Genomic DNA, 24470 nt, shown 5'->3' with positions numbered 1-24470 from the left:
GCTAAGTTTCCAGTCAGTTTCTCGTAGCTTGTTTTTAAATACAAATGGACTAAGTACCACCAGCTATTGGGGGAAACCTCCAAGGAAGAAAGATATTGAAAGGAATAAATGGAGCAAACTGGATATATAAAGCGATATACAGATATTAGATATATACAGAGACTGCAAACAAGGAAAAAAACACATAAAAAGAAAAACAAATAAGAATCCTTAAAGATTGGTGCACCTGGGTGACTCGGTTAAGCATCTACCTTTGGCTCAGGTCATGATCCTGGGGTCCTGGATCGAGCTCCATGTCTAGCTCCCTGCTCAATGGGGAGTCTGCTTCTCTCTATCCTTCTGACCCTACCCTCTCGTGCTCTTGGGCTCTCTCTCTCAAATGAATAAATTTTAAAAAATTTTAAAGAAGTAAAAGAATCCTTAAAGATATGTGTGACACTGCTTCTATAAAACAAAAACGAAATACTAACTATTAAAATAAGTAACTAGAAATCAAAAGAAAGCTCTTGGGAAATAAAAGAAAAATACTTGCAAGGAAATTGGTTTTAAAATGGGAAGATGACGTCAGAAATGTTTTCTAGAAGGTAGAACAAAAAAAAAGGAAAGAAATGGAAAAGGAGAGAAAGAAATGGAAAATGAGAGAAAAGAAAATTCTTAGGATTGTTTTAAGAGTAAGTTTAAAAGAAAGATGAGAGAAAAGTAGAGGACAAGAAATGATTAAATAAATAGCACAAGTGTAATTTTCCAGAACTGATAGACACACTGAAAACTGAAACTCTTCACTAGGTACCCAGCATGAGGAATAGTGGGAGAGGAGAGTAGTAAACACCACACCTGGGGACATCGTTGTGAAATTCCTGCAAACCAGCAAGAGTATCTTAAAATCTTCCAGATACAGAACCATCGAATCCTATCATTTTATTAATGCTTAAAATATTCCAGTGGGAGATAATATATGACAAATGAAAAATGGAAGCTATGGCATAAAGAGAAGGGATTCTTCAAATGCATAGAGGGTTCATGAATCATTTGATGTGTTTTGTAAGTTTTTGTATAAATACGCATTGGTCTCAGGAGAGTCAGAGCTTTCAGAAGCTTCCCCAGTGAGCCCATGGTGGATGAATGGATTCATGGATAGATTCAGGGATGGATGGATGGATGGGTGGGTGGATGGATCCATAGATAGACCCGGAGACAGATAGATGCAAGTGAAGGGCCACAGTTAGAAAATAAGAAAATCCTTCAAATTATCCATCTCTAAGACTTTTATTATTTGATTTTTACTTTTTAACTCAAATATATCATTTGGGTTTTCCTGGACATTACTAAAGCTAGAGAAAATATTATTAAGATCTCACTTATGTAAGGAGCTTAATCTGACAATGTCTTCTCTTGGTGACACTCTCAGAAACACACATATCACAGTTGGAGAGTTTTAGAGCTGAACTAAGCATATGATAATACTAATAATCACTGGCATTGTTTTTATGGTAGTGTTTATAAATCACATTCAGAATCGTGATCTTATGTGTGACTTCAACAATCTTTTGAGTTATGTAATCCAGGTTTTCTCACTACATTTAATATTTCACATGTTCTAAAAAGAAATTCTATAGAAAAATAGTCTGCAAAGAATGGCCACAAAAAAGTGTCCTAATCATTAATAAATTTATCATAAATTTGTCATAATCATTAAAAATAAGTTTAAGTCAATGTTCATCATGGGAAGGGTAATGAAATTATGTGTTCCTCATGTTTATATGAATCTGAATTACTAACACTTGATTGAAGACCTAACAGTAATGACTCAGTGACATTGGTAGAAGCAGATATTATTTTTAACCATAGTTTCTGAAGAAGTGAAGTTGTTTCCCTAAAAAAAGCCCTTTTTTAAAATACACATAGTTTTCTTTTATGGATCACAAAACAGCCCATGCTCTTTTTAGAAAACTTGGAACTTAACACACAAGACAACATAAAAATCACCCATAATTCCCCATCCAGAAATAGCAATGATTAAGATGTTTATATATTATTTTCCAATTTTTTTCTATGCCTACAAAAGAATATTATAAAATCATATACCTATTAACCAGCTTTAATAAATTTAAACATGCCAGTGAGAAGATTTCCAGGACATACTGTACACTATCCTGCTAAGTAAACATAATTGAATATACTACAAACTTCTCTTGGTATTTCTGAGTTCTGGTTGCAAGTCCCAATTGTTGCTTAGTGACATTCTCAGATCTGCTGAGAGATGTCGATTCCTTACCCTGGTGTTCTACAGTTCCTCACACTCTTTCTTTTTAAACACCCGACTGTGATTTTGTTTTGTATGACTTGTTTTCTCATGAATGACCAACATTAACTAGTATTTTTGCTGCCCTAAGAGTACTAATCCCATGTCGTGTCTGTTTCTAATTGAATGTTTTTAATTTGCTGTGTACTAGGAGACCCGTAACTAAGTTTATTAATAATCATACCTCCACCCAGAGCAGCAAGGATAGCTAGCATATTTTGGAACACCTATTTCACCCCAGGCAATTACTGTGGTAAGTGCTTTTAATCTTCATAACAACTGATTGGGAAACTGTAGATTAGGCAGATATTAAGTAATTTGCCCAAATTCACACAAGAGTACTGACTTGAAGTAGAATTGATAGGACTGACATCTGGAGGAGGCAAATTGTATGGGAGTTTTAAGCCCGCATGATTGGTGGAATGGTTGTACTAATACTGAGAACCAGGAATATGCACCCCTAGTGGAAGATGAGATGATTTTAGGGTACAGCCTAAAGGATTTTAAGCATAAAGATGTGGACAAGAACATTAACGATACTGAATTACATAGTGAGCTTCATTTAGCTCCAGTTTTTCTGATTATGTCCGGGAGAAAGTCTCAATGCGTGCTAATAGGTTTTTAATACCTTATTAAAACTCGCTAGCATATTTTTTGATCCAAAGGGAACAGGCTTTGGATATACAGCTTTTGACAGACAGTAGTATCTGATTATAATCAGATTTTTCTGATTATTTATTTATTTCATCATTTATTTATATTGGATAATGCCAACTTAAAGAAGTTTGGTAATGATGTCATCTTTGTGGATGTGAGATTTTTCTTTTTAAATAAAATTATTTAAACGTTAAAAGTTGAATTGATTTTTTCCCATTAAATAATAACAGATGTCTGTAGATATGGCAGAACAAAACCATGAGTGTGTCATATAAATTATTAAATATAAAAATATGTGTCTAGTGGGAGAAAAAATATCATCAAAGAGGATAATCTGGTTTATACTAGGTCCCAAGAGTTAAATTTTCAGTAATTTTGTGAGCAAGTTGTTAAACATAGCCATTAGATTATACAAATTTACCATTAAGTAAGTTATAGTAAAAATAATGGTAATAAATCCTCAAAACTCATCACTTCCTATCTTGCCACATTTTACTATTTTCTTTGTTCTTATAGTTATTTATGGGTACTGTGTCTGTAGGTTGGAAATATAATCTAATGGTGTCTTACTGTGCACTTCTTCCCAGGTCCATGTGCAGTAAATTCCTGGTGGTAGTTCAGAATGGACCATAGTGGGAGTGTTTACAGTATAGAAATTGGCAAAAGCTATAGACTAGAATTTTTTCCTCCCGGAGAGGTAGTCGTTAGCCACTTACCAGCACACCACTGGATATGAGAGTAAATGGAAATGAATTTCCATATCCTGGCCAATGATTCCTGGTGACATACTTTTAGTTGGTAGAGGAAGCCTTCCTTGAAAAGGAATAGATGGTAAGTAATAGAGAACACCTTGACCAGAGACAGTAAGGAGCTGTTGATCATTTTACATGAACATTTTGTGAATGAGAAATTCTGCCTCCTGTCTCCGAAAGAGGCATAGAGAATATATCTTCTAAATTTTTTTCCTTGGGAAAACTAAATCTGTCCTACTTTTGTTTATATTATTTTAATTAAATTGTGTTTCAATACTTTCTTGACAAGTAGTATTCTTCGAAATTTACTTTCCTCAGTGATGTGAACTTATTCTTAAAATCCATAAAATGTAAAAGAAGCCAAAGTAGAGTGATAAAAATGTCAGTTGTAGTAACAGAATTTATGGCTTTGGTTTTAATACGAGGAGTGTTTTGAAAATATCTTGTCTCTTATCTTGTGCACACAGTGGCTCTTATTCAGCTGAGGAAGAGGTTAAGTGAGAAATGAGTTGGCTCGCCAAGGATACATTTGTCCCACCCACCGTCAGCCCCCAACACACATATATACTTACACACACATACTCTGATGTTAATTTGATTTGAAAAAATATCAGGAAACATCATCATCAATTTCTCCTCTCGCAAAAGTGATTATTCTTGCTTGACTGCCCTCTGCTGGAATTCCTGAAATATACACTTTGCCTCTACTTACAGGGACACGTTGTAGGCGGCATGTAACTTAATAACGTGAGCAATCTTTGCAAGGCGTATTATGTGCAGAAGCCCAGGTATGCAAGATTAGAAATAAAACTGAGTTAAGCATTAAATGCAGTGGTCAAGTGTTGATTTAATTAGCCATGAAAAATAGCCAGGTTTTGAATGGATCAAAGAAAACAATTATACATAATGGGTGAGCTGAAAACAATTGACTATTACTGAAAAAGAGGAATGCTTTAATTAAACTAAAAGATATACCTAATGTTAAATGAGGTGGCTACAAAAGCTCCCCAAATAAAACTGCTTAACTGCTGAGTATAATATGAGAGATCAGAAGGAGTGTTTAAATATACCTAATAAAAAAATACAACCTTATTAAAATTGTATTGCTATTATTTAAAACTATAGTGAGCCTTTGTTCTGAAAGCAAAGCCCCAACATTTAAGAATATTTGTTTACTTGTTTAAAATATTTAGGTTTCTCATTTAATATTAATTCCGATGCAAAGGTACTGCTTTTGTGCGCTTAACAGGAATATCATTTTGTACTATTTAGAGAAAAATTATTTTAAAGAGAATAGTGATTGTGGCATATCAGACCTTATCAGGTACTAGTTGAGCATATACTTATCTGTGCATTTGTAGAGCTTTCCAAAGTTAGCGAAACACATATCGATTGTCAAATAGGTTAAGTTGGTGGTAGAATTGACACTGAAATTCACAATTGAACAGTATCCACGTGGACTGATTTTACTATAAAGATCAAATCCCTCACCTAAGGAATTTGAGCTCCTAGACAGAACAGACTCCTATCAGGACATTTGCTGTTTAAAGAGAGAGTCTTTATTTCTCTCACCCTATTCTTTCTGTGTTGTTGTCAATATAAGAAATGAACAAGGTGATTAGAGAGCTGCACGAGAAGAGAGAATGAGAAAAATCAGAAAATGAACAGGAAGAAGACAAAACATTCTTTCTCTCCTCACACCGTTTTGTTTGACTCTTGTCCCTCCTGTGGGTTAGACTCTGTGAAGTTAAGCTTGTAAAAAGCCAAGTTTTCCAAGTTCAAAACATGGACTCTGCATCACTGCACATTACGGTTTAATGTACAATAAGGCCAGGACCTTCTTGGAAACAATGCTAATCAAGTGGTTATGGATGTTAATTCTTTTGCAGTAAAAACTGACAATGATACAAGTAAGTCATTTCTCCTATTGTGAAAATGATAGTTATGTACTTTATGTACTTTAAACTAGTCAGCAGAGGGAAAGAAGGAGATTATAGGGACTCATTCACTTCAAAAGACTAAATGCACTCTGTTCTACTGCTCCCTCTACCACTGATCACACACCGAGTAGGTTTCTTTTCTTTTTTCTCTCTCTCTCTCTCTCTTTTTTTTTTTTTAAAGATTTTGTTTATTTATTTGACAGACAGAGATCATGAGTAGGCAGAGAGCTGGCGGGGGGCTGTGGGGTGGAGGGAAGCAGTCTCCCTGCTGAGCAGAGAGCCTGATGCGGGGCTGGATCCCAGGACCCTGGGATCATGACCTGAGCCAAAGGCAGAGGCTTTAACCTACTGAGCCATCTAGGCGCCCCACTGAGTAGGTTTCTGATACTGATTTGCAAGGAAAATCTGAAGGCAGAGTGGTATGGTAGACATGGAATTTGATTTCACTTTCTGAGTGTCATAAGGTGAATTCGGTCATTGAATTTTGAATGGAACCAACCAATCCAACCCTTGTCAGAGAAAGATTGTATAAAGCATCATAATATAAATGGGAAAAAAATCCATATTTCTTTGGAAAGTTTGTGTGTGCTCACCTCTTTTGGAATTATACATTCATATTGGAGGTTAAAAGTATTAAAATACTGTGTAACCTGATGTTATTCTAAATGAAGAAGTAAACCCTATTTTATTCATATGAGAAGTATTAGTAGAGCATAATTATAACAAATAACTATAAAATATTGCATTTTTAAATGTTCTGTCATCACTGTGCTAAGCATTTTACTAGCATTATATCACTGACTTTTTTAAAAACACCACTATGGCATACTTACTTAATCACGCCCATATTACAGATTGGAAAATTCAGGCTCAGAGGCCTAAGGTCACAGAGACATTAGGTATAAACCCAGAATTCTCATCCTGGTATTTCTGACTCTGAGGGCAAAGTTCTCAAACACCTGGTGCATCAGGGATAGGTTCATTCCATCTTTGAAAAGTCCTGCAGTGCCCTTCCGGGTCACTCTCCTGGTTCTGGGTAAGGCATCACGTACTTGGGAACTGAAGGTTCTCCATTTCTTTTAAAAACTGAAAGCAACCACCTACGACATTTCTAGATTACTGATCCTCAAAGAATTTTAAGAAATTCTACACAATACTAAAGCATGATGGAAGAGAATTTTCATCCTCTTTGGATAAATTTCTGTTGTCTACGGGCCATCATCTTTGTTCGTGTTTCCAGAAACCTATTCTGGGGAAGTGATCTGACAGACAGCCTGCTCCCAGAGCAGCACGGCCCTTTCTCCACTCTCGTCTCTCTGCAGCATCTGCATTGGGCTTGAGCCCGGATCCATATTTACGAGACATATGTAGACACTTTTCCCTTTCTTGGCAAATGCATAAATAGAATCCTAATGTCTACATGTAGGTACTATATAAATACAAAGTTGTGCATACTCTGTGGATGTCATGCATCATTTATCTGTGTATTTTTAGCGTCACCAACACATTTACATATGCTGTCATGTTTCAAACCGCACCTCAATATAGTGCCTTTTTCAACATGAACTCGGCAGCAGGCAACATCATTCTTTGAACATTTTCATCACAAATGAAGGTCAGAAAGCAAGAAAACAAATCCCAAAATAGAAGACAAATTTTAAATGGGTAACACTTTCCTAATATGTTCTGAAGATTCTGTAGAATTATCTAGAGCAGAGGACTGAATTTTTTTACTGTATACTTAGATTCATGCAGTCATTTTAATATACCTTATTATGCCAGGATTTCCAGAGATGAATGTTTACACCTTGGCCATTGTCTAGGGGGAATAGAGTTATATAAACCATCATTTGCGATTTTGTGTTAGGCACCTGTAAGGTATTGGAACAAAAAAGGGGAAACACTCTCTCGAGATGACTGAAGAAGTCAGGGAAACTTTATTTGTGATCTAATATTTAAATTGATTCTTGGAGAAGGAGGAAAGGTTTGGATTTTCCTTTGTATGAAACACTAGAAGGGCTAGAGGTCAGTTGACCACAAGATCAAGTCTAAGATCAAATCTAACAGACAAAGTTTGAGATGCTTGGCTTTCTTAGAAGGGATCAATCTTAAATTTCAGAAAACAGGAAGTGGGCAGGTGATTTCCCTTTCCTTCTTTTACAGAAGCCCTAAGCTGTCTCTCTTTGACCTTGTATTTCTGTATACTGTAGATATGGCAAATCAGGTTAGGGGGTTAGTGGTAGAGCTGTACCAATGATTTTTCTATCCTTTTCCTTGAGAAGCAGAACATTTCATTAAACAAAATATTTCTTGGAATATGGAGTGTAAAACAGTTAAAAGCAGAGAGCTTGTCTCGCTGAAGTGAAGGACAGGGAGAAAAAGACCACCTACCATTTGAAAATCCCTGAACTTGATAAAAAGTGTGTGTGTGTGTGTGTGTGTGTGTATGTGTGAGTGATTTCTTTACGTTCCTAAATCACTTTAATTGCTTTCTTACCCTCAGATTGCATCTAAAGAACTCTAACTCTAACTCAATTTGCAATCACTGATCTGTGGAATTTCAGAGACCCAGGAAAGATCTGTTCTGTCTGTCCTTAATGTCTTTCTTCCAATGGGTATATAAGTAGCAAGTGTTCTGTGTTGACCTCAACAGCGGTTCTCAGAGTGTAGGTGAACAGTGATCACCCAGGAGACATGATAGATGCAGATTCCTGGACCATCTCCAGTGATACTGATACCTCTGGGTCTGGGGTAGACATCTAGGTCTCTCTGTGGATGTCACTGCATTGCAGGCAATTCTGACGCAGTGATCTACCAGATGTATGGGCTACCGTATAGACTGCAGTGGGGACAAAGGCATGACAGAATAAAATAATAAATTGAAAGGAAAAGAAGAGCAGAAAAGAGAGGAGGAGAGTGTAGGTTAGTTGCAAAAGGCCAACAAAAATTACCTAGCAGGCCACGTGGTGATAGTGATGGCAGGTTGCTCCCTCTGCTTTGGAACAATGGTTAGAAGAAATCTATAGAAGTCCTTGGGTGTGTTTTTCCAAATCACTAGCATTTAGTCAGGCTGTATGCATCTCTTCCCATCCCGTCCTCCCTCTCTCTGTTCCTTCATTTCCTCCACCTACTTGTTTCTTTCTTTCTTTTTTTTTTTTTTTTAAGATTTATTGATTTGAGAGTGAGGGTCGGGGAGGGGCACAGGGAAAGAATCTCAATCAGACTTCCCACTGAGCATGAAGCCCTACTCGGAGCTTGATCCCATGACCCATGGGAACACGACCTGAGCCGAAACCAAGAGTCTGAACGTTTACCTGACGGACCCACCTAGGTTCTCCACCCCCTACTTATTTCCTTGACAGTCTTTTGAAAGCTATCGCCAAGTTTTATAAAGAAAATCCTGCAAAATTTCTGGTAAACACATTCTGGAATTTCACCACTACACGGTCCTTTGTGAGATGTTTTTTTTTTGTTTGTTTGTTTGTTTGTTTTTAAGATTTTATTTATTTATTCGACAGGCAAGAGATCACAAGTAGGCAGAGAGGCAGGCAGAGAGAGAGAGAGAGGAGGAAGCAGGCTCCCAGCCGAGCAGAGAGCCCGATGCGGGGCTCGATCCCAGGACTCTGGGATCATGACCTGAGCCGAAGGCAGAGGCTTTAACCCACTGAGCCACCCAGGCGCCCCCCTTTGTGAGATGTTTTTATGTTGCAGCAATCGTAGAATATATCTGTATATGTTTGCTATATACCTGCTTTGTGTCTTACATTATTTCGTAAGCATTTCTCTATTGTGATGTATCTTCTTATAGTACCTACTATAGTACCAAGGAGATACAAGGATGAAAATATTTAGTGCATGTAAAATGCAATAGAATGAATGGCATACAATAACTATTCATTAAATTATAGCATTGTTGTATGCCCTTTCCCAAGCTCAGAATTATCTTTTTATAGGTGCCCAGAAGAGGAGTTAATGGGTCAGTTTGTATGAACATTCTATTCTTTTTGTAAAAACATTTGAAGGTCTTAGTACAAGATTTGTGTGTGTGTATGTTTAATGCATTGTTTTTCAAAGTGTCAGTTGAATTTGCAACACCACCAGCAGTGTTTGTGAGTATCCATTTCATTGGCCCTCATTAGTATGTGTAATTTTATTATTTTTTAAAAGCTGATATTTTTAAATTGCATTATTGCATTTTGTGTGTGTGTGTGTGTGTGTGTGTGTGAGGGAAAGAGAGAGGGATTTGTCTGTGAACTGTTCCCATATTTTTTTAACTTTAAATATTTTCTTATTGTTTTATATGGGCCATGTAATATATTATGAGCTGCGCATGTATTCCTAGTTTTTTTTTTTTAACTTAGTTTGCTATGGGTTTAAAAAAAATGTACAAATGTTTTTTATTTTCTTGAAATCCTACCTGCTGGTATCTCAATCCTCCCTTACCCTTTCCTCCCTAATAGTTATTTCCACCATTTCTACCATGCAAAGCATATAACATTTATGATTAATTTCAGTATTCATTTATATTTTTATTTTTTTTTAAAGATTTTATTTTATTTATTTGAGAGAGACAGTGAGAGAGAGAATGAGCGAGGAGAAGGTCAGAGAGCGAAGCAGACTCCCCATGGAGCTGGGAGCCTGATGTGGGACTCGATCCCGGGACTCCAGGATCACGCCCTGAGCCGGAGGCAGTCGTTTAACCAACTGCGCCACCCAGGCGTCCCTCATTTATATTTTTAAAAAGATTTATTTATTACATTTAGAGAGAGTGGGGCAGAGAGGGGCTAGAGGGAGAGCGAGAGACTGTTAAGGAGATTCGTGCTAAGCCTGGAGCCCAATGTGGGGCTCGATCTTACAACCCTAAGATAATGACCTGAGCTGAAACAAGAGTCAACTGCTTGACCGACTGAGCCACCCAGGCACCCTTTCGTTTCCATTTTCTTTTTAAAGTTATACTATTCAATGCCCGCTAGTGTCTTTTCATCATAGTTTCCCCAATTATCCCTTTGTTAGAAGTTTGTCCTTGGGTAGTTTTATCAAGAAGGGCTTATGGGAAAAATCATCTGAGTTCTTCAGTGTTCAAAACTGTGTGTGCATGTGTGTGTATTTTAATAACATTATTCTTGAAGGATAGCATGGAGGAATATAAAATCTTTGAATCATTCTTTACTTTCTTATCTTCTGATTTAAAATATTATTATGAAGAAATTTTGAGGCAAACTTCATTTCTTTCTCCTTTAACAAGTGGCTTGGCCTTTTTGTCCTATTCCCTACCAGAACTCCTTTTTCTAAAGTCTATCTTTAAGTTTCAAAAAATTTACAAAGATGGGTCTTGATGTTGACTGTTTCTGGCCAGTTATCTATGGTTCATAGTATATCCTTTCTTTAAGGAGACTCAAATCTTATTCCATCCAGGACGATTTTTGTTGCATCAAACCTTTAAATATATTGATTTTTCATTGCTCTGATCTTCCCTTGAGGATTCTAATAATACAGATGTCACATCTCCTTTTCCTACATTCCATATCTATTATTTTTTTAATGTAAACTTCCTTTTTTCTTATTTTGTTTGTGTTCCTCTCTAGTGTCTTCTGTCCTGTATTCCACAGTGGCCATTCCTGTGCTCTCTGCAATTTTTTGCTCATTGCTTTTGTAATTTGGGTGTTTGTGTTAAAACTTTTCATGTTGTATTAAACTTTTCATTTTGAAATAGTTGTAGATTCATATACAAACTATAATATAATACAACACACTATAATACCACACCCAGAATATTAACTTAAATACAGTTAAGATACAGGAAGTTCTGAGAGGAAAAAATGAAACAAGAGGAAACCAGAGAGGAAGACAAACCATAAGAGACTCTTAATCTCAGGAAACAAACTGAATGTTCCTGGAGTGGAGGATGGTAAGGGAATAGGGTAGCTGGGTGATGGACAGTGGGGAGGGTATATGTTGTGCCGAGCACTTTGTATTGTGTAAGACTGATGACTCACAGACCTGTATGCCTGAAACAAATAGTACATTATATGTTAATACTAAAAACTTTTTTAGAAAGAATAAAATACCTAAGGATAATCTAAAAAAAAAAAAAGATATAGGAAGTTTCCAACACCACAGAAATCCTTCCCATTGAACTTTTATAGCCATACTCACTTCCTTCTTGACCTCCAATTCCCCCTACTGACCTTAACCCTGGCAATCAAAGATCTTCTATTGTTCTCTATAATTTTATCATTTCTAGAATGGAGCAGACATGAAATTATACAGTATGTGTACTACTAAGAATTTTTTTTTTTTTTTTTTTTAAGAGTGAGAAAGTGGGACGCCTGGGTGGCTCAGTTGGTTAAGCAGCTGCCTTCGGCTCAGGTCATGATTCCAGCGTCCTGGGATCGAGTCCCACATCAGGCTCCTTGCTTGGCAGGGAGCCTGCTTCTCCCTCTGCCTCTGCCTGCCTCTCTGTCTGCCTGTGCTCGCTCTCGCTCGCGCTCTCTCTCTGACAAATAAATCAATAAATAAAATCTTTAAAAAAAAAAAAGAGTGAGAAAGAGTGTGTACTTGCATATGAACAGTGTGAGGGGCAGAGGGAGAGTAAGGGAGAGAATCTTAAGCAGGCTCTTCACTGAGTGCAGAGCATGAGAGCATGACACAGGGCTCCATCGCATGACCCTGAAATCATGACCTGAGCTGAAGTCAAGAGTCAGATGCTCAATGGACTAGACCACCTGGGTGCCCCCCTCCTCCACCTTGTAACACAAGACTTGATCTTTTTAATGTCTTTGCCTTTGCCCAAATCATCATAAAGTTGTAGTCATGACTTATGGAGACTTTTCATATTGGCTTTGTTCATTAAACAGCATATTAAGAGTCATCCAAGCCCTTGATTTTTTTGCCCAGGTAGCTCATTTTTTTTAAATTACAGAATACGATTCTATAGAATGGATGTACTACAGTTTGTTTCTTCATTCAATTGTTGAAGGACAATTTGGCTGCTTCCACTAATGGGCAGTTATGATTATACCTGCCCTCAATATTCATGAGCAAATTTTTGTGATTTTGTGATTTCAAATTGGTTAGGTAAGTACCTAGGAGCACAATCGCTGGATCCTATGTTTAGACTGTTTTAGTTTATAAGATACTGCCGAGCTGTCTTTCAAAGTGACTCTATCATTTTTGCATTCCCACCAGTAATAAGGTAGAATTCCTTTCACTCCATATACTCACCAGCAATTGATATTGTCAATTTAAGCCAAATACATGTTTCATATCAGTGTTTTAATTTGAATTTCCCTAATCACAAATGATGTTGAGTACTTTTTCATATTCTTATTTGCCATCTGTAGGTCTGCTTTAGTGAGGTGTCTGTTCCATGATTTTGTCCACTTTTAAATTGAGTTGTTTCTCATTGTTAATTTAAGAGTTCTTTGTATATTTTGAATACAAGTTCTTTATCACATTTTCTGCAAGTACTTCTCCCAGTCTTCACTTATGTTCTAATTTTCTTAACAGTGTCCTTTGCAGAGCAGAAGTTTTCTTATTTTCTAATTAAAATTTCTAAATTTTAATAAGAATGCAGTCTGTCTTCTCAAAATTTTTCCTCATGGATTGTAATTTTTGTGTTCCACACAAAACTTATTACCAAACCCAAGGGCATACAGATATTCTCTAATGTTTTAGAGTCCTGCACTTTACATTTAGGTATATAATACATTTTCAGTTAATTTTTGTATAAAGTTAAGGTATGTATCTAGCTTTAGCGTCATCATCATCATCATCATCATTATTCTGCATACAGACCTCCATTTTTCTAGTACCATTTGTGGAAAACAGTACCCTTTCTCTATTGAATTGCCTTTGTTCCTACCTAGTCAAATATCAATTGACTATATACCCCTATCAATTGACTATACTATATATACTAGACTTGGGTATAGTTCTGGACCCTTTCCTATTCCATCAGTCTATGTATCTGCTTGTTCACCAAAACCATACTGTCTTGATCATTGCAGCTTTATATCAGCTCTTGAAATAGGATCTTTGAATCCTCTAGCTCTGTTGTTCTTTAATATTGTATTGGTTTTTCTAGGTCTTTGTCTTTTCATATAAACATTAGAATCAGTTTGTCAATATCTACATATATTACATATATGTATATGTATGTCCGGAGTTTTTAGTTGTAATTAGTGAGAAGAATAATGAAAGACACATCTACTTTGTCTTGACATAAACAAAAGTCCCCCCCAACTTTTTTGTTTTTATATTTTACTTATTTTTTTTTAAATTATTTTTTATAGATTATTTATTTATTTATTTGATAGAGAGAGATCACAAGTAGGCGGAGAGGCAGGCAGGCAGAGAGAGAGAAGGGGGAAGCAGGCTCCCTGCTGAGCAGAGAGCCCAACGTGGGGCTCGATCCCAGGACCCTGAGATCATGACCTGAGCTGAAGGCAGAGGCTTAAACCACTGAGCCACCCAGGCGCCCCCTATATTTTACTTCTAAGAACTATCCATGCACATCACATTTTATATCCCTTTTTTTAATATCTCAGTGTCTCTGATTTTTATATCCTCTTTTTTATATCTCAGTGTTTCCCCTAAATTCTTGTATTTATACTTTGATAATGTTCTTGCATTCATGTAAGGATTCTTGCATTTTTCTTTATGGTCTTCTTAGAAGTGAGCACTACCTCACATTTTCAGAACACTCAATGATATTTTTAGTTGGAATTATTTTCTGCTTCTTGGAAATATTTTATGGTAAATGTATTTTTACCTCTTGAACCATTTGCTGTTCTTTGCCACTGATTTCATGTTACATCTTTGTGTTGATACCATTCTAGAATTTTTCTTATCACTCCTAACGGATTGAGTGGTTATTTCCCGAAGATTTGCTGTGGTGTGAGAGTTCAGGATGGGAGTTTGGGGTGACCTCCAGGTTCACAACCAGAAAACTCTCTCCTCTGCTACCAAAGAGACAAATATGCAAATATGCCCTTCCTAAAAATATAGCATGTCAACGTGATTTTTTGTAGAAGTCCCCCTCACCTACTTCTCTGAACCAAACCAGGTCACAGTTGTTCTATTGTCAGCCCTGTCTACTTCATTTTCTGCCCACTCGCTGCTCATACAGGATATGAATTTTTTTTTTTCACTACAGGGTGAGGCTCTCCTTTTCAGGAAATGTATTATTGTTAACTCTTGCCTTTAGCTGCTTTTGCCAGGTCCTCTCAGCAGCCTTTTTTTTTTTTTTTTTTTAAACATTCTCCTCACCTTCTCCCAGTCTAAGCTGTCTTTGGCAGATCATCTATATATCGCAGGGTTTTATCTATATCTTAGCTTCATTGTAAATGGAGTTTACAGACAATTCACCACCACCACCCCCCCCCCGTCTTCATGATATTGTTATATGATTTCCAAGGAGAGAATGTAAAAGAAGTGCTGACTTAAGGAGACATTTTCATTCTGGAAATTTTCAATCTGCCTTTATTGAGTACCTAAAGTTTCAGTCTTTCATTTTCATACTTCAAAAGAATCAAAAGAAGACATATATTGGAAGGTGAGACAACAAAGAACATCTTGGTAGTGTTTGCTCAGGGGTAACAATTTTCAATTGGCAATTTAACCTTCATCAAAATACTTTCTAGAGAATTCACAGAAAGTTTATTTGAGTTAACTAGGCGTTGTCTCCAGTTCATTCTTTGACTGGTTGGTGATTTCAGGTAAAGGGCTTTCAAAATTTCCACATGAAGCATTTATTATATGTTGGAAAGAAGTTATAAATGCTCTGTACACTAATTGCTATTACTTCTCATGAACTCCAACATAATGCTTATGTTGGAAGACTGAACTGGTGTGCTTATTTTAGAGTTCCTGTTTTATAAGGAAAGAAACGTTCTACACATATAATGGTGCTATGTAATTTGACTGAATCCATCAGACACCTTGTCATAGAGGGTTTTTTATAGGTCCTTCTGTGACAAAATGGGACTTTGGCACACAGCAAGAGATGCCACTTGTTTTTCACTATTGATTCTAGGATTCCTACTTCACTACCTCTTTCAGGAGGCAAAATAGAAGAGTTTATATGCTTTTTCATCCAGAAACATGCTCTGGGTCCAACCCACTATTAAAAGTTTGGAAGCTATAGAAAATTATACATGGTAGATAAAGATCATCTACAAATTTTTTCCTTAGACAAGCCAGATTGTTAATGTTTTAGAATATTTTGTGCATCTTTTTCTGTGCATTTCATCTTGTCATCATGTTTCCATGTAATTCTTGTTTGTTTGTTTTTATTTGGTTTAATAGTAAATGTTATTAAGTGTTATTTAAAATCTTTCAAATATCATTTGAATAATTGAATTAATATTCAATCTTGTTGAAAACACAAAACTAGACAACAGGAAAACAAAGGCATGCCATTCTTGGACAGCAAGATTTATTATAAAAATGTCAAGCATCCAATACTTAATGCATAAGTAAATTAAATCTCAATTAAGTCCAGAAGTTCCTTTAAAGTATTTTTGGAAACAGTGAAGGGAAAAGGTGAAATGTTCTATATATCCATGCGGAAGAATAAATGTTCAAAATATTATATTATATATATATATAATTATATATTTTGTATATATAAATATTTATATATATAATTAGATTAAAAATTGCACAAGGTGATTAATTTCTAGAATTTAAAATATACCATGATTTAGTATACTCAAAATACTAAGGGATTAGCATTAGAACAGAAAAATATATCTGTGGGAAAATATACCTGGGTATACTTAGAAAATTAAAATATAATGAAGATGGTACTTTGATTACATAGGAAAAGAGTGGTTTATTTACTAAATGTGCTTTCACAACTGACTATCTAAGGCACTGATAAACAGTGGTTTTGGACCCTCACCTCACCCAATAAACAGAAATAAATTCCAGATGGGTCAAAGGTTTAAAGCTTTCTTAAAAAAAAAAAAAATCAAAAACTTGATAAGAAAATGTGGGAAAATGTTTTTATAACTCCAGGATGAAGGAAAGTAATTTAAGCAAGACAGCAAACTCAGAGCTCTAAAAGAAACCTATAATTCCATAAAGGTATTTCTGCGTGTTAAAGTACACCAAAAACCAAGTCAAAAGACAAAGGATAAACTGGAGGAAAATGTTGTAACACATACGACAGAAAAAGAATATTAGCCATCATAGTATAAAATACCTACGATTATATGAGCAAAAGACATGTGGAATATAAATAAGCAATTGACAGAAGAAACTCAAAAGTGAGGTAAACATATGAAAGAACACTTTATTTCATTAGTAACAAGAAGGTACTATTTTTACCCCATCAGACTGGCAAAAAAATTTAATGAAGTGCTGGTGAGTACATGGGAGGAGGACATTTTCATACATTGCTGGTGGGAACTTATTGATATAGACTTTAGAAAGTGATATGGAGGGGGTGCCTGGTTGGTTAAGCATCTGTCTCTGGCTCAGGTCATGATCTTGGGGTCCTGGGATGGACTCCCACATCAGACTCCCTGCCCAGTGGGGAGTCTGCTTCTCCCTCTCCCTCTTGCTCCTTCCCCCTGCTTGGTGCGCTCTCTCTCTCTCAAATAAATAAATAAATACATAAACAAACAAACAAGTAAATGATATGGAAATATGCATTCCAAATTAAAGCAACATCCCCTTTGCCCTAGCAACTCCACTTCTGGGAATCCTTTCTGTTTAAAGCCCTCTACATAGTGATATGTTTAGGGATGTTTATTTAGCATCAAGGGGCAAAACAAACACAAAAACAAACCTCTCCCCGCCCCCAAAACTTGTAATCACCCTGAATATCAATAAATGGGGAAAATACTTAAAATAAACTATGTTCCACCATTTTAGGAAATTTCATTCAGGGTGCCTGGGTGGCTCAGAGGCTTACCAGCCTCTGCCTTCAGCTCAGGTCCTGATCTCAGGGTCCTGGGATCAAGTCCCACATTAGGCTGTCTGCTCAGCGGGGAGCCTTCTTCCTCCTCTCTCTCTCTGCCTGCCTCTCTGCCTACTTGTGATCTCTGTCTGTCAAATAAATAAATAAAATCTTAAAAAAAAAAAGAAAGAAAGAATCATTTGGCTAGCAAACAAATAAACAAAAAAGAGTGATTTAGAAAGATATCTGGTGCCCCGTACTGATGTCCATGACATGGTGTTCAGTGAGACAAGCCACTTACTGAGAAATGTCTAAAGAATGATCACATTTATGTAAAAATAAGTGATGAGCAAAATGTTCTCTGCATGTGAATTTGTGCGCATAACTTAGGTAAGTAAGGAGGAAAGTGAGGAAGGAAACAAACCCATTGGTAAGTAGGCTAATCTTAGTGGGGGTGAGAATTAGGTAGGAAACACCAAGGTAGTAACAAAATGGAAACATATTGAAGTATGTATTGTAAATGCAGGCTATCAAATTCGATTTTATTGTAACCATGTACAAGCTTCATACACTTGCAGCAGCACTGAAGTTTTCTTGGTACACATGGAAATTGTGGACTGGGTGATGAAATTCCAGAGAATTTTCCTTTGGGTTGTCATTGTTATTTTGATAGCAGGTTTGAGTTAAATTATTTAAAAATAATATGCATTCTTATAACCACACAGTATTTTACTTGTGTCCAGAATTTGTGCTATGAACAACTTTGCATATAAATCATCCACATTTCAGACCATACTCTTAGCAATGGTTTTAAAGCATAGGTACAAGACTAAAATACACAAACACTTCGAAATTTCCTAACATTTCTTGCCAAATACTTTTTAGAAATTATTTCTACCATACTATTCAGGTTTTAGAGAATAATCCTTCAACTTCTGTCTGCTTTTACTCCTCTATTAATTTCTAACTTGATCATATTTTTCTTTAATTTTTTTGGAGAGTTTCTCATTTTTAAAATTCAAACAATAATATATACACACTTAAAAACGGGTGTACTAATCTTACACATGCAATGCATTAGGGAAAAAAAAAAAAAAAAGACAGTAGTAAGAGGGATCAATAACCCCCGATCCAGAGAAAAGCAGTGCTAACATTTTGATCTGTATCTTTTCCACCATACCATGCTAGCACAACAGTTATCAAGGATCACTGACAATATTTTTAAAAATTACATATGCATTCACTCTTAATCTGACTGTCCAATTCCTGAGAATATACCCCCAAAGTGCAACAGTATGAGTAGGAAATGATATATGCCTAAGGTTATTCACTGTGACATTGTCTGTAATGGCAAAAATAAATAAATAAATAAATAATTAAAAAAAAAAAACCCAAATAGCTACCAGTAGATTCTTATAATGAGCAGCAAAAAGAAATGAAGAAAAGATAAATATACAAATGCAGAATGATTTGTAGACTATTTTGTAAAATGATCATTATATTCTTTAGGATAAATATAAATATGCTTATAAGGGGACAAACTTATACTAAAAAAATATGTTGTTTATCTGACTTCAAATTTAACTTGGCATCTCATATTTTTATTTGCTAAACCTGACAGCCTTATTTGAGAAGAAGACTCCAAAATACAGGTTAGTGTGCAGAATGTTTATAGCAGTGTCCCTGGACCAACACCTGTGAATACGGGAGCAGAGGGAGAAGTTAGGCGACAAGTAGCCAAACAAGCTCCCACAAGGAGCTCTAGAGCTGAAAAAACCCTTCCATTCTCTGTTAGGAGATTGGCAGGTCTTCTTTACCTCCGTCACTGGAGATGGTCAAGGCAGTTCCCTTGGCTGAAACATCCATGAAAGAGCTGATACCTGAAAGTAATCTACTTGTACCATTTCCGGCATCTAAACAAATGGTCCTCTTTCAAAGGGGAATCTAGGTGACTGATGTCTGTTTTGCATACAGGGAAGAAAGCAAAGCAAAGTGCCAACAAAACTAATATATGCTACCTTTGATTTTCTTTTTCTTTTTTTTTTTTAAGATTTTATTTATTTATTTGAGAGAGAGCAAGAGAGAGAGCACAAGAAGGGGAGCAGCAGGAGAGGGAGAACCATACTTCTTGCTGAGCAGGAAGCCGGAGGCTGGGCTCCGTCCCAGGACCCGGGGATCATGACCTGAACCAAAGGCAGACGTTTAACCGACTACGCCACCCAAGCACCTCTACATTTGATTTTCAAAGGCATAAAATATAATATATGGTGTACTTGCTTATGTTTGTGAAAGTTAATAGTAAGTGTACATTAAAATTAACAAGAATGGTTAACAATGGCAAAAAGAAGGAATAGGCAGTGGAAGAGAGACATCATGGAATACGCTTTGTTCAATAGTCAAAAAATGTAAATTTTTTTATATTTTAAGAAAATGAAATTATAAACACGAAGAAATAAAGATCTACAAAGTTAGACTGAAATAAGTAAATCTTTATCAAGCCTAGGAGACATACTAACTAAGAGGGAAAAATTTCATCAAGTCATTCTAGAACAGGGTTTTGACTATCACCTTGGTTTGGCTATATTCTAAGGTCAGAAATTTAAGGACTACAAAATATTTTAAACTACATTATTACTGGTTGTATTATTTGGGACTGTAATACATATATTGCAGGATAAATAATTTTGCTGATATTATTTAAAACCTGAATTTTCAGTGTAAGGAAAAGGGAGATACAATTACTAAAATCAAAGAATTTAAGTAAACATGCTGTCACATTATATTTGAAATGGAAATATTAAAATGACTCATTAGAAATACATATTTTTTTGCTGATATCCTGTTCCTACAGCTCCATGTACCTAAATACACCTAGTTCTATGCACTTCAAAGCCCCAGAAAAACTGACAACCTAGTCATCATGAGGACTAACTGCTCAGATTGTGGTCTCTAAGTACCCTTCTTTTCTAAAAGGAATTGGGAGCTCCTTGAAGAATCTTCAACATTGTATGAGAAAGCAAGGTATTTTTTTTCAAAAATGAATGTGGTTATGCTAAGAGGCTAAGAAACCAAACCCTTACTTTGCATAGTGGGAAGTAAACCATATTTTTTCCCCCGTTTTTTCCCCTGTGAACTGATTTCAGTTCATATATAGTTCAAATTTACAGCTATGGGTCTACAATACACAGATTTTGAGGTTCTTTGTTTTGCAAGAATTGAGAGGGATTCATTTGAAAGAAAATTAGAGAGAACATCTAAGATAAGAAAAAAAGAATATTTCAGTCATTCGCTAGTTTGTGAGATGAAGGTGGAGGCTGATATTTTTGTTACTTCTCCGTAAGTGAAAATTGATCCTTCCAGGCTTTTCATATTCGTCTCATCCCACCCCCTTTTCCATACTTATTCTACAATAGGTAACCTCTCTTGATAATCCTTTTTATAGAAGATTAAGGGGGAGGGCAGAATCCCGAAGCATAAATCTATTATGTTTTAAATGTTTTCAGTAACATTTTTTACATTTAACTTTTATACTTCTCTGAAAATCATAAACTAACAAAATAGTCAATTACATACAAAGCTATCTCACTCCTCCGGTTCCTAGCACGGCTTAATGTATCTTTGTTACATCTATTGACCATTCTGCATGGTTTAAAGTGTTGGTGTATTTTTATAATTGTTTTCCCTTGAAAGAAAGAAAGAGAAATAAAGAAATAAAGAAAAGAAAGAAAGAAAGAAAGAAAGAAAGGAAGGAAGAAAGAAAGAGAACCCTTATGGTCCTCTCAAGCCAACAGGTAAAAGCAAGAAGTCATATTGGGAAATAGCTTTCATTTTTTATAAATGCTATAATTAATCATTTGAGGACTAAAACTATGGCAGTGACCCCTCATGTTCTTTAAAGCTTCCACACCCACTTTCTGTATGAATTGGGGTGTTAAGTCCTGGTGTCAGTGCCAATTCTAACTTAGAAATTACATTCTTCCCACTCAGAAATTCCTCCTGGAGTTGCAACAGGAGAAATTATTCTTCATTTTCCCTCCTGAAAACTGTTGTGTAATGTTGCTGGCAGAGGGGGGATGTTTGGTTCCACCCCAAAGGTAACTGAATTTCCGGAGTGTTTGAAGCAGTATCTATATATAGAATGCAAAAAGCCTTAGGCTAAGTGTAGATGAAAGCACTCTAGATATGTAAGGTATTATTACTGCTAAAGCATTATTATTTTAACTTTGCTACAAGTTACAACGAGCCTATAAAATCTGCCCAACAGTATTATAGCAAGGCACGCTTTGTACTGCAGGTTCTTCACCTCTAAACAGTTGTTTCTCTTGTATCAACACTGCCTGTCAATTTTTATTAAGCAACATCCTTTGAGGCATTTTGATTTTTTTTTTCTCTAGATGTCCTTAGTGGGGAATGAAATGACCAATAAAACCCTTGGTTGAAGTTGTACTGTTTGAGTGCTGCTGAATAAGGCAGCAGATTCAAAGCCTTGCCCAGAGATTAAAAACAAAACCAAAAAAAAAAAAAAAAGAAAGAAAGAAACCAAAAAATAAAAAACCCACCTAGGAATAAAATAATCTACTCTAGTCATACTGAGTCTTAAACACGATTCTGTTGCTACCTGCTGATTTAATCAATCCTTTTCAGTTAAAAAATAGAAATTGGAGTGTTGTATACATGATGAAAAATCTTAATAAAACACTTTGGAACTTTGTTTTTTTTTTTTTTTTTAAATGGAAAATGAAAATGATCTGAAGGAGGCTAGGGTACCTTTTAAGAGCTCCTGAAAGGGGTGCCTGATGGCTCAATGGTTGGCATCTGACTCTTGATCTCAGCTGAGGTCTTATCTCAGGGTTGTGAGTTCAAGCTCTGCCGTGGGCTCCACACTGACATGGATCCTACTTAAAATATATATATATATATAATATTAATAAATAAGACCTCCTGAAAAAGAAAATCCAAATGGTAAGAATGCATCAAAGCCTTTTTGTATCAAAAACTAATGGTATACTATATGCTGACTAATTGAACATAACAATAAAAAATTAATTAATTAAAAACAGAAAAAAGCCTATTTGTAGTTTTATATATTTATTAAAATATAGAAACATGGGTGCTTTCCTCCTGGCAATCAGAGAGATAAATATGGGTCAATCTGATGACCTGAGGCCAGATGTTGAGGTATTTTCATCTTAATCTCCCAAAGAATCAAATAGTTTTTTCCTCTGGACACAAAACCAATCAGCTCACTCTCAAAGTGGAAGTGAGGGGCAGAGAAAAGGGCATGGGCACAAATTATTGTAAGTCCCTTTCTATTGTCACTGCCAAGGAGAAGCACTTAACACCTCTGTCTAGGAGGGGGCTAACAATAATGATAAACAAAAGATACATTTTAATTAATAAGTCCATTGAGAAGTCAAGAAAAAGAAAAAGCACGCTGTAGATTACCTTTTGTCTCTCATCAAAAGGTGGTCAAATTCAGACTTTTTAATTAGAATCCTAGGAAATAAAGGTTTCTTTCCTACTAATCCTTGGAAATAAAGGTTTCTTTGTGATCTGATAGAACTTCGTAGGCTTGATGGAAATGTTCTCTATCCAATGAGGTAGTGCTGTTCACAGGTGGCTAGTGAGGACGTCTGAAGTGGATTTTCTGCAATTTCAATTAATTTTAATAGCCACACACAATTTTAATAGGGGCCAACATCTGGGATAACAACAGTGCAGGCATCAGGGAATGAATTAGCCAAAGTGGGAGGCATCTCCAACCAAGAATGTGTCCATCCCTTCTAAGGAAAGTCTAGGTCATGCACCCTGAGAGGCAAAGGGATGTATCAGTAAGAGCAGGGGGGTGAGGGGTAATAGAGTCTGACCATCGAGGTTCCAGTCCTGACATTCCACACTTTGGACAACTTCTTCTTTAAAGCTAGATTCTGTAAAATGAGAGTCATAATACTTTCTTTGTTAATCCATTGTGAAAATGATAGAGAATATGTTCCTAGGACAAAGGCCTGCCATTTAGGAGATGCTAATCAAATATGAATACGTCCTCAAAATCATTACAAATATGTTCATGATGGAAGACTTAGACCTAAATTGGGTGCAGCCATTAGCCAAAGAACATTTAATTGTTGTAGGTGTGGGTGGGTTCCTGGGAAACCAGCCAAAACATGTGAACCCATTCAGATGTTAGATTTATCCCATTCATTCATTTAAGATATAGCTCAGTGTCAGGTTGCATGTGCTACTCTGGTGGGCCCTGGGACAGTGATGAGGTGACTCCAAGAGTACTATCGGCTCTTGAGTTCTTGGGGGTAGTTCACAACAGACTGTGATTATGTGAGTCGCATGGCCATAGCAATGGTTTGTCAATGGTAAGAATTTTGACTAATGGCATGACCTACGTGGTGATGGATGTCAGTAAGAGAGCTACCTCTTTAGCAGCAGTAACTCAAAAGCTTCGTTCTCTTCACTCTTGTCCATTATTGATTTTAAGCTCTTAAAGGACAGATACATTGTCTTAACCTGATTTACATAGTGGCAGAGTTCACCTTCTGTTTTTTGGAAAAATTACTATGGATAATGGTAAAGATTAACAAGTGCCCAACAGTGCTGAAAGGACACTATTAATAGTCTCTTTTCAGCAGTGTTTTTCCATCATGAGTTTTGAACTAGCAATGTGATGCCCAGAACAAATGAGATAAGCTTTTGAACAAACATCCAGACTCAGGGTCACAAATCTGCAAGAGTTAGGAAGGTTATTCACTGTGGAGAATCACACTGGCTGCTTGCCTCTGTGCTTCGGGAGCAGGACCGCACAATACCATTGGCAAGAGAGTTCTGAAGCAGCCCGGAAAATGTGAGTGAAAATCTCAGCCTTATGCTATCAGGTCAACAATTTAAATTCAAGCCAGACA

Source organism: Neovison vison, chromosome 6 (genome assembly GCF_020171115.1).
Source record: "Neovison vison isolate M4711 chromosome 6, ASM_NN_V1, whole genome shotgun sequence".
NCBI lineage: Eukaryota > Metazoa > Chordata > Mammalia > Carnivora > Mustelidae > Neogale > Neogale vison.
Note: the sequence above shows the minus strand (reverse complement) of the source record.